Here is a 12,110-nt window from a genome sequence, read left to right on the forward strand (position 1 = left end):
TATGGTGCTTAGTAAAATTAAGCCAAAACTTCTGTAAGACTAGCATCCATTTTATTATTTTGTGAAAATTGCTTAGGGACTATTGAAAGGCTTTTCCTACACCAGAAAGGCCTGATGTTTCCCCTTTTGAATTTTGCTGAGTAAAAATGGGTTTATTCAACGAAAACTTATTTCAGGGCATTCATGCATGATTTGTAGGTAAGGTAACAAAATAAAGATCAGTTCTCCAAAAATGAAAAAAAAAAAAAAGGTATTGGCAAAATGGTAAGACTTAGATCCCTCCTCTCCAGCTCTGCCTCTTGTCTTAGCCCCATCCCAAGTATTCACAGTGAGTGCTCGGCCATTTGCAGACTAACTACTTTATCCCCCAAACTAAGAGACTAGGCTTGTAGAGATCAGTGGTCCTTACCAAAGGTGCAAACTAGACTTAGTCATCTGCTATCTAAAAAAGCCAGGAAGGGCGGGGGCGGGGGGCCCTGTGTGTGTAACATAAGAAGACCTGAAGTCTTCTATTACCTAGAAGCCAATCAGACTACTGACAGCTCCCTGTTAAAAAGCCTTCCTGCTCTTGTGCCTGGGTCTCCAGAGCACTGAGTTTCTGTACTCCCCCACTCCACATCCCTTCCATCTTATTCTTGCTAGAAACCTTAATTTTAATAAAGTCCCCCTGGAGATTTCTATATACAATAGTCTGAGAACTAGTGCCTTAATGGAATTCAGCTTTATGGTGAATGTTTAAGAACACTGGGGTTGGAGCCAGCAGGTGACGTGGTTGGGGAGCTCAATTCCCACATGGCAGGTGGTGGTTTAAGTCCTGGACCTGGTGGCTTGCTTTCTGATTTTCCTTCACTCTCTCACTCTGTCTCTCTTTGGTCAAATTTTAAAATAATAAAAAATAAAACATTCAAATAAAATAACACTGGGGTCGAAGTATCACAAAGCATCAAAGTATCAAAACTTGCATATGGAGGAGAAGGGATTGTGGTGTGGACATCCCCCCAGGAGGTGATTTCGTGTTGTTCTCTTAACGCAAACCCCACCCTTAAAAAAAAAAAAAAAAAAAGACTCTATTGGAGGTGAGACCAGCAGGTGGCATAATGGTTACTTTGCTGGACTTCTACATGGTTGACTGAGGTTCAAGTCCCAGACCTGGCAGCTCAAAACTCACTCCCAGCCCATGTATATGCATGTTTGGAATCCCAAGAGGAGAATGAAGGAGAAGGGATTGTGCTGTGGCCATCCCTGCTGGGGGCTGATTCCTGTCTCTGTTTCTCTGGCGAGTACACGCATCCTGTAGCAAAATATCTCTCTTTAAAAAAAAAAGACTATATTAGATGATGCCTCTCTCTGTCTCTGTCATGGAAGAAACTAGAAAAGAAATAAAGTAAGGTCTTGAATGACCATTTGCAAACCAAAAACTATGGACCAGCCAGTGGCATGGTGGTTAAACTGGATCCTGTATGGCCAACTGTTCTGTTTGAATCTCGGACCTGGTCACTTGAGAGACATGCTGGGCATGTATGCACATGTGCCCAGAATCACAAGAGAATGGAGGAGAAGAGACTGTGTGGCATGACCATCCCCACCGGGGGTTGCTGGCTTTCTTTTTTTCTCTCTCTCTTTATTTCTCTCTCTCTTCCCTTCCCCGGGGAGCATACATGCCCTATGGCTGGAAATAAAAAAGGAGGCCAGCTTGATGCTGCAGTGGTGAAACACTGCTCAAGAGATATCAAATCTCTTATGGTGACTGTGATTTGAATACCCGGTCAGATCAGCCTAAAACACATCAGGCATCCATGCAAGTGTCCAGGCTAGAGGATGTACAAAGATCATGACATGACCAGAAGACTTTGTAGAAGATGCTCATCTCTCTCTCTTTCTCTTCCACATACATGTACTTTGTCATGAATAAACAAATAATAAAAAAGCACAGTTGAGGAATCAATAGCTTTATTCCCACTTAATGGAAATAAAAGTCACTTAGTATTACTAGAAGCAGAAATAAAATATGCAAACTTTCCCACAGATAAATGCTTGATTCTCAAAAACACTAATTAGGGTTTTAATTGTTTCTTTTAAATTTTTTTTCTTTAAATAATTATTTATTTATTTATTGTTATTATTATTTTTCACATGAATTTGTTGAAGACAGAGAGAGAGAGAGAGAGAGAGAAAGCAAGCCACCAGGTTCAGGACTCGAACCATGTTAAGCCATGTGGGAATTCCAAACCTTAACCACCATGCCACCTGCTGGCCCAGGGTTTTAACTGTTTCTATTCTTAGTAAAAATGTATACAATCAAGGACAAAGAAAGCCATGACATACTTATTTGGAATGGTATTCTCAAACTTGTAAGTCCATAAAACAATTATGCAATTTTCCACTCTCTTTAGACCTTTCTTCCCTATTCCCAGTTCCTACTATTTCTCAAATATTCTAAAAGATGTTCTAGGTATTGAGGATAAACATGGTTTTTTATCAAAGACAGCTGTTTCTACTCTTTTCCACTACTACTTATCTTTTGAGAAGCAAGATAATGCACTGGGTAAAGTTCACTGAGTTTAAACTCTGGATCTGCAATATTCTAATGTGTAATCTCTGTTCCTCTGTTTCCTTAACTAAAATAAGACACTAAAGGCACATGTCACAGGGCTATTACGAGAATTAAATGAATTAATATACATAAAATTCTTTCAATAATATCTAGCACAAATAGGTACTCACTCAACAGAGACTGATAGCAAGCTATCTCAGTTTTAACCATTATAGATACTGATAGCAAGCTATTTCAGTTTTAACCATTCCACCAGTAATTACCACCTCCACCACAGGAAAAGACATGATCAAAAATAACAGAAATTCAACGCTGGTCCTGTGCAGAGGAAGCTGGATCTCACACAACTTATCAGTTGAGTCTTGGCCCAGCTGGATTGAGAAACATGCCAGGTACATGCACACATGCCCAGGATCCTGACAGGATGCAGAATTGGAGGAAATAGGATTGCAGCAGGTTCCACTGGGGAGGGGGTGTTTTGTCCTTTCTCATTCTCTTTCTCCTGTACATGTGTGGATAGACATGTGCCTCCTGGCATAAAAAAAAATGAAAATATTCCCTCATACCAAAGTCCAATGTGACGACAGAGAGAGAGACAGACAATGACTTCATATCAAGATTAAGGGAAAAGGTTAGGACAAATGCACTTAGGAGAACTTGATAGAATAATAGTTCATATCTAAATAGCAACATAGTAACTGTCTATTATAACTCTGAGTGGACACACAAAAATAGATGTAAGACACTTAATAGGGTAAGTCTTATTTATCTTTCTACGCAGATAAGACTGATGGAAAATGCTAAGAGCCTAAATAGTCAGACCTTTAAAAAATTGTTCCAAGAAAGCAGAAATAAAAGCGAGTAACAGGGAACCAGAAGTTGGCATAATGGCTGTGTCGCTGGACTCCCATGTAGTCGACCGCGGTTTGAGTCCCAGACCCAGTGGCTTAAACTTGCACCAGTCGCGTGTGCGTGCATGCCAAGATCCCGAGAGAAAGATGGAGGAGAAGGGATTGTGGCGTGGCCATCCCCCATGGGGGGTGATTTCTGCTTTCTGTCTCTCTGTCTCTCTCTATCTTTCTGGCGAGTGCACACACCCTATAACAAAAAGCCTCTCCAAAAAAAAAAGAAAGAAAGAAGTGAGTAACAAAGGCTTATGGGACTCAGCACCAGGAGAAACTTTCAGGTGGCAAGGAAAGGGCAGGGAGCTTACAGAGGGGAAAAAAGGAAAAACAAAGTCTTAGGGGCACTGACCAGTTTGGCCCATTATTAAGAATGAGTGTAGGAGTACAGCAGACCAGGCCATTGTGGGAAGAAGCCAGAGTCCTACATCTGGACCTCAGCCACATCCTCCTTTAGACTCTAATCATTCGTGATCACACCCCAGACAAGAACAATCTCATAGTCAAATGTTGCAGATGGCCATACACTGGAGAACCCCATCATAGTCCCAGACTAGAAATGACCTTGACTGTTTTTTCCTTTTCTTTTCTTTTCTTTTTTTTTTTTTTTTTAAGAGATTTTTGCTAAAAGGCACATGCACTTCCAGAGAGGCAGAGAGAGACAGAGAGACAGAAAGTTAAAATCATCCCCCAAGGGGAACGGCCACACCACAATCCCTTTTCCTCCATTCTCCTCTTGGGATTCTGGGCACGCATGCCCAGGCACCTGGCATGAGTTTTAAGCCTCCAAGTCCAGGAATTGAATAGCGGTCAATCGCATGGGAGTCCAGTAACATAGTCATTACGCCATCTGTCAATCCCTCATCTTCTTTTTTTAAGTTACCAGAAGAAATGTGTGCTCATCAAGAGAGATGGATAGATGGGGAGGAGGGGTAAGAAGCACACTCTAATAGGGTGTAGTCGTGCCACAATTCTTGATCCTCCATTTCTCCATCCTTCCAGGATTTGGGGCATACACACACACACACATGCACCTGGCCTGTTTCTAAGCTACCGGAGAAAGAATTAAAATAGCAGTCAGTCATGTAGTATCCAATTCCCTTACATACTGAGCTACGGGGCCAGCCTAACCTTGGTGTTTAAAGGGTATATTCTTGCTTCTGGATTCCATAGATTAAACAAAAAACAGTCAGGTCATTCACAGAGCCAGAGGTTTTTAAAATACAAACCCAGGCTCCCCCTTTGCCCACACCATGCATTCACACAAAATTAGGTACACATATCATCTTGTTTAGGATTTGGTTTGGGGGCGGGGATGATAAGGAATTGTGGACAGAAGTCTGACTGCTTTTTCCTATTTTTCCAAAGTTCTTTACAGAGGGCCTGCGGGAAGTCACACCCACAAACATTAACAAACCATTTTTTCCATGAACAGGATTCTTCCTACATCCTGTCCCTGGCATGGTATCTTTGAGATGTATTTTTAGCTCATACAGTATATTCTTTTGCTTATCTCTTCCCAAGACACAGAACTTCCCTTTCCTTGAGATGTAGATTAAGCATTTCTTTTTACAAATCTCTTCCCAAGATACAGATCTTCCCTTCCAATCACCAACCTAAAAATTGTGGAACCCACCTATAATCTACAAACTCCCCGCTTCCACATGTCCCACCTTTTTGGGCCAGACCAATAGAAATCTCTTCACTAATTTTGTATGTCACTCTCAAAATCAAATAAAAGGAACCCCTGTACCTGAGCACCCTAAAAAAAGGCATGTTTGCCTCCTCTCCGGGCCTAGGTCATTCATATTTCTACTTGGAAATAAACTGCATTAATTAATAATTTTTGGGAGTTGGTTATTTTCCGTCAAAAGAGAGTTTACTTTTTCTTAATTTTTTTTTTTTTGAGATGTTTTTGCTACAGGGTGCGTGTGCTTGCCGGAAAGACAGAGAGAGAGACAGAGAGACAGAAAGCAAGAAATCACCCCCAGGGGGGATGGCCATGCCACAATCCCTTCTCCTTCATTCTCCTCTGGGGATCTTGGGCAGGCACGCACACACGCCCAGTGTGAGTTTAAGCCACTGGGTCTGGGACGCGAACCGTGGTCGACTACATGGGAGTTCAGCGACATAGCCATTATGTTAACTGCTGGTCCCTAAGATTTTTAAAAATTCTTTTTAAGAGAGGTTTTTGCTATAGGGCATGTGTGCTCCCAGAAAGACAGAGACAGACAGAAAAAAAAAATTAGCCCCTGGGAGGATGGCCACACCACAATCCCTTCTCTTCCATTGTCCTCTCAGGACTTTGGGCATGTATACACATGCACCCAGCATGAGTTTAAACTGCTGGGTCTGGTACTTAAACCACAATCAACTACGTGGGAGTCCAGTGCCATAATCTTTATGCCATCTGCTGGTCCCCTTTTTAAGTTTTGTTTGCCATGGGGAGCGTGTGCTCACCAGAAAGACAAAGAAAGAAAGTGAAAAATCACCCCCTGGGGGGATGTCCATGCTGCAATCCCTCCTCCTCCATTTTCCTCTCTGGACTTTGGGCATACATGCACATGTCTGGCGTGATTTTCAAGCCCCCAGGTTCGGACTAGAACCATGGTTGGCCTTAGGAATCCTGCACCTAAACCACCATGCCACCTGCTGGCCCAAGTAGGGTTCGCTTTATCTATCTGAAAACACTGTGTTCATATGTGAATCCAGAAACATATTGTTCTTTTAACAAATGGTAGATAATTAATACCTACTTTTCCTTTTCAAAAAAAAAAAGATTTCATTTAAAAAATGCAATGTCAGAATCACTGTTCAAAGTCCCTTCTACATTCGTAATTCCACTCCAACCTGTGAAACAAGTCCAGAGTAACATCTTATAATTGTCTCCATTCTAGGTTAGAGATGGAGTTAGTACACTGCTGCTTGGGAGGATGTCCTAATTCGTATTTATGGCAGTGAATAAAATATTTTTAAATAAAGGGGCTTCTATGTCTTGTTGACAGTTAAATAATGGGTGCCAAATTTTCATTTTAGAAACTCTAAATGAAAGTATCCTCAAGATTCTCAAAAGGAGCCAATTGGCTTCAGCCACTTGGAAGGGGCTGCAGGTAGAGGAAATGAGGGTTTTTAAGGCTGACTGGACAGATGAGGAGGAGCAGCCTCTGTGAGAGGGGAGCAAGAAAATGCATTTTGAACCTGAACTTCATCTTTCCTAGTGGGGAACTTATCTCAGCCACCTACTCTCTAGGTAAGTGAATTGTTACTGAAGAAATAATAAATCATCTGCTTTTTGTTTGTTTCACATCCCACGGACCTGCATCTGGGAATAGGCTGGCTGGACTAAGGGAACTCAGCAAAGACAACCACCATCAGAGAAGCCACAACCATCTCCTGACAAAGTCCATCAAAATGATTAGTATAACCAGTTCATCCTCCTCTCCTAAAAGGCAGGGTGGCCCCTTGCTCATATAATTAGTAATTCTTGATTCCTGCATCTCTGACAAATATGTGCAGCAATTAGCTGCTCTAGGCTAGCCTGTAGCCTAGTGGTTAAGGGAGCCAGATCCCACATGGCCCATTGCAGTTCAAATCTTAGCCCTCAAATCATTCCAGGAACATGTACATGCTGCCCAAGTTCCCAATGGGATGAAAAAAATGGAGGAAAAGGAATTTTAGCAAGACCATGCCCCATGGGGGTGGGGAGGGTGCTTCCCCTCTCTCTCTCTCTATCTCTGCCTCTCTGTCTCTCCAACTCTTTTTCTGGCAAATGCACATACCATTTGTCAATTAAAAAAATACACACACACACACACACACACACACACACACACACACATATAATATATATATATATATATAATATGCATATGCCCAACATACATATATTATACATGGCTAACCACAGCTGGAATCCCAGCCCCAGAGGCTTGAAAAACCTGTAGAGTTGTTTCCCAATTCCCAACAAGTGGAAAATGGAGAAGGGATTGAGGCATGACCATTGGGGGTTGCTTTCTCCATGCCCCCTCTAGCATATGTACCCTCTAGCAATTAAAAAAAAAAACCACCCTGATATAGTCTATGTGATTTAGCAATATATATACATATATGTATATATATATATAATTTTTTTTTTGCTATAGGGCACATGCTTTCACCAGAAAGACAGAGAGAGACAGAGAGACAGAAAACGAGAAATCACCCCCCAGTGGGGATGGCCATGCCACAATCCCTTCTCCTCTCAGAATCTTGGACATGCACGCACACATGCCCAGCATGAGTTTAAGCCACTAGGTCCAGGACTCGAACCGTAGTCAACTACATGGGAGTCCAGCAACATAGCCATTACACCAACTGCTGGTCCCAGCAATACATATTTTAAAAATAGATTAGAAACCTAATTTTGGAAGAAACATAATGCATAAACGTTTGGCATAAGAATCATAAAAACAAAATTTTAAAACAATTTTTGTATTTAAAAAAAAAAAAAAAGGACAAAGGACCAGCAGATTGCATAGTGGTTACATCACTAGCCTCCCATGTAATTGACCACAGTTTGAGTCCCAGACCCTATGGCTTAACCGTCATAGCAGGCACATATGCATGCATGCATGCATGCATGCCAAAGATCCCAGTATGAGAATGGAGAAGGAATTGCGGCATGGTCACCACCCCCCTGGGGGTGGTGATTTCTCACTTTTTTTTTTTTTTGAGAGGTTTTTGCTATAGGGCGCGTGCGCTTGCCAGACAGAGAGAGACAGAGAGACAGAAAGTGAGAAATCACCCCCCAGGGGGGATGGCCACGCTGCAATCCCTTCTCCTCCATTCTCCTCTCTGGATCTTGGGCATGCACACACACAGGCCTGGCATGAGTTTTAAGCCACGTGGTCCGGGACACAAACTGCGGTCAACTACATGGGAGTCCAGCAACATAGCCATTACGCTAACTGCTGGTCCCAGTGATTTCTCACTTTTTATCTCTCTGTCTCTCTCTATCTCTCCAGCGAGCACATGCGCCCTAGTAAAAATGTCTCTTAAAAAAGAAAGGGGGGGAGGGCGGCAGGTGGCATGGTGGTTCCTCCCACATGGCCAATTGCAGTTTGAGTCCCAAACCTCGCAGCTTTCTTTTTTCTCTCTCTCTCTCTGTGCCTCTCTGGTCAAATTAAGAAAGAAAGAAAGAAAGAAAGAAAGAAAGAAAGAAAGAAAGAAAGAATTCTTAGGGAAAAAAAAGAAAACTACGGCCTAAAATTATGATTTATAGCTTAAGTCCTCCCTCTGCTGGGCAGATCTAGTTTTGCAAACTACTTTCATCCTACCTAGACATTAAACTAACATCTTCCTTTTTCTAATTTTGTCTTTTTTTTTTTTTTTTTGTCAGAGGGCACATGTGATCACCAGAGAGAGACAGAGAAGGAGAAAAGTACTCCTCAATGGGGTGTGGTTGCACTGCCACCTTTTCTCATTTCTCTAACCTGTTGAAATTCTGGATGTGCACACATGTGCCAGGCATGTTTTTCAAGTTGCTGGGGCTAGGATTCAAAGTGTGGTAAGTCATGTGGGCTCTGGTTCCCTTAACTATTGGGCCAAGAAGTCAGCTTTATTTTAATTTTTAATCAACACATAATATCTGTACAAATTTGTGAAGGCACAATATAATTTTTCAGTACTAGAATTCAAAGTGTAGTAATTAAATTAGGGTAAGTAGTATACCCACCACTTCAAGCATTTGTCACTACTTTGTTAAAAAACATTCAAAATTCTCTTTTCTAGTTACTCTGAGGTATAATTATTAACTATCTTCATATTTTCTCACACTTGAAATTGTTCTTATGTACCTATAATTTTTTTTTTTTTTGGAGAGATTTTCACTGTAGGGCGCGTGCGCTCGCCAGACAGACAGAGAGAGACATAGAGACAGAAAGCGAGAAATCACCCCTCAGGGGGGATGGTCACGCCGCAATCCCTTCTCCTCCATTCTCCTCTCAGGATCTTGGGCACGCACGCACACGCGCCCGGCGTGAGTTTTAAGCCACCGGGTCTGGGTCACGAACCGCGGTCGACTACGTGGGAATCCAGCGACATAGCCATTACGCTAGCTGCTGGTTCCCTGTACCTATAATTTTGTTCCTGTTAATCAACAGCACTTTACTGCCCCTAACACTTCCCAGCCTCAAATGGTCATCTTTTACTCTCTACAGAGTTCTATGAAGTCACTGTATTTCAATCTCCTCGTGTAAGTGAAATCCTGTGGTTATTTCTCCATTTCACTTAATAAGTGAAATAAGCCCTTCAGCTTAGCCATTTAACCTGAAATTTCAGAACTTCATTCTTTTTATTGGCTAGATAGTGTACCATTGTATAAATATGTATCTATTCATTGGTTGATGGACTCTTACATTGAGTTCCGTATCTCAGCTACAGTGAATAGTGCCACAGCAAATATCTCTGTGACATTCTGATTTCCTTTCCTTTGCATATATGCCTAGTAGTGGGATAGGTGGATCACACAGTAGTTTCTAAAAAGCATTTTTGAAAAGAACTGTCTTATTTAACTTCATTTTATTTATTTATTTTAGTTTGATCAGAGAGAAACAGAGAGAGAGAGATGAAAAGAGAGAAAGCAAGCTGCCAGGTCTGGGACTCAAACTGTGGTCGGCCATGTGGGAGTACAGTACCTTTAACCACCTGACACCTGCCGGCCCCCAATGTGTTTAAGGTTTCTTACATTTGCTAACTATCTCTGATTTTCCATACATTTTATTTGTCCTTTATTGGGTCAGCCTTCATTAAATAGGGAGGCAAGTACAGCAGTAACCAAAGAGAGAATCCCACAGGGATGGTAAAGTTCAGAAAGGCAGAAGAGCAGCCATTTGTTGTAAATCCACACAAGTCCCCAGAAGTCTCCTGGAGGTTCCTTCTCAGTTGAGTTTAAACGGTTTTGTGATTTGTTTCAAAAACCACTTCAACAGCTAGTCCATGACTTGGGCTCTTAATCACTGTCATTTTCACAATAAAAATCAAAAAGCAAGCAGGTGGCTTGGTGATTGAGGTGCTGGACTCCCACATGGCCAACCATGGTTTGAGTCCTGGACCTGGCTGCTTGCTTTCTCACCTTCCTTGTATCTCTCTCTCTGTCTTACAGTGGTGAGTGTATGTGCTCTATAGCAAATTAAAATAATAATAATAAATTAAATTAAATAACTATTTTTAAAAATTTAGTAATTGTGATTAAATTTTAAAACAGATATTAAGTTCACAAGAACAGTATTCTATATATGACCTCACTGGTAATTAGAATGGACTTTCCACCCTTACTCAGTCACTCAGATTTTCCTGAATTTTCAGAAATTAGTGCAATTAAAAAGAACAATCTCAGAAAAAATGATAATTTCTGGGCCAAGGGTAATTGTCCTTGGCTTATGTAATATATTATAGATCTGCTCTATCCAGTAAGGCAGCTATTGGTTACACATGGCTAATGAGCACAGGTTTAATCTAGTGGTTCGCTGATGTCACTAGAGGCATGATTTCTTTCCATTTCTCTATCTGCCTTTTCAGGATTTACTTTATTCTAAAATTCTCCTTGTGCACAAAAGATAATTGCCAATGGCCCTCAAGACTGGGTGCCCCCCAAATCAACATCAAGAGATGGTATTTCTTGGGACCAGCAGTTAGCATAATGGCTATGTCGCTGCACTCCCACGTAGCTGATCGCAGTTCGAGTCCTGGACCCAGTGTCTTAAACTCATGCCGGGCACGTGTGCATGCATGCCTAAGATCCTGAGAGGAGAATAAAGAAGAAGGGATTGCGGCATGGCCATCTCCCCTAGGGGGTGATTTCTCGCTTTCTCTCTGTCTCTGTCTTTCTGGTGAGTGCACGTGCCCTATAGCAAAAACCTCTCCAAAAAAAAAAAAAAAAGGAGATGGAATTTCTCACTCTCTGCATTCCAACAAGCATCCTAAGTCAACTCAGATCACATCACATCTTGTCCTCTCCCATGATTCTAAAATGACTTCCCACCTCTACCTTCCTGTGGTCACAAACATTATGGCCAAGGAAACTGAAAGCACTGGTTGTTGCAAGCCAGAGTCTAACCCCAAAGAACAGTTTTCTTGAAGCACATGGACTATGTGAAGTAGATTATGCAATAAGAATGTTGGCAATATTAGGAAGATGGATACAGTGTTGTACAGGCAAGTTGTTAAAGCCTAGGTTACATCTGCTTCTGAAAAATATTAAAAAGGAAGAAAAAAGAGGGTGACTGTAGGAGGGTTGAGACCTACTTACTGGGTAAGGATGTTGTGATCCCCATCTTATTTTTTTCAGATAATTCTTTACATCCATCCAATGTACCTTGTATGAACAGGCCAAAAATAGCAGATTATGTTTTGTTTTTTCAAAATGGTCAAGACAGTATCTCCCATCTCACATGCTTTTTTTTTTTTCTGTGACTTTACTATGCCTCTGTCAAAACTTAAATGACAAAGATATTCTCTTTTTTTTTGTTTTTTTTTTGTTTTTTTTTGGAGAGATTTTCACTGTAGGGCGCGTGTGTTCGCCAGACAGACAGAGAGAGACATAGAGACAGAAAGCGAGAAATCACCCCCCAGGGGGGATGGTCACGCCGCAATCCCTTCTCCTCCATTCTCCTCTC

At 41.6% G+C, this 12,110-nt stretch overlaps 1 protein-coding gene across 1 annotated transcript in view; it reads right to left on the bottom strand.

Moving 5' to 3' along the window:
* The window catches only part of FBXL13 (F-box and leucine rich repeat protein 13), a 274,784-nt gene that overhangs the window by 250,211 nt on the left and 12,463 nt on the right, over positions 1 to 12,110 (bottom strand). The gene's annotated exons all lie outside the window — the stretch shown is intronic.

The sequence above is a fragment of the Tupaia chinensis genome, unplaced genomic scaffold (assembly GCF_000334495.1).
Source record: "Tupaia chinensis unplaced genomic scaffold, TupChi_1.0 Scaffold000044_1, whole genome shotgun sequence".
Classification (NCBI taxonomy): Eukaryota; Metazoa; Chordata; class Mammalia; order Scandentia; family Tupaiidae; genus Tupaia; species Tupaia belangeri.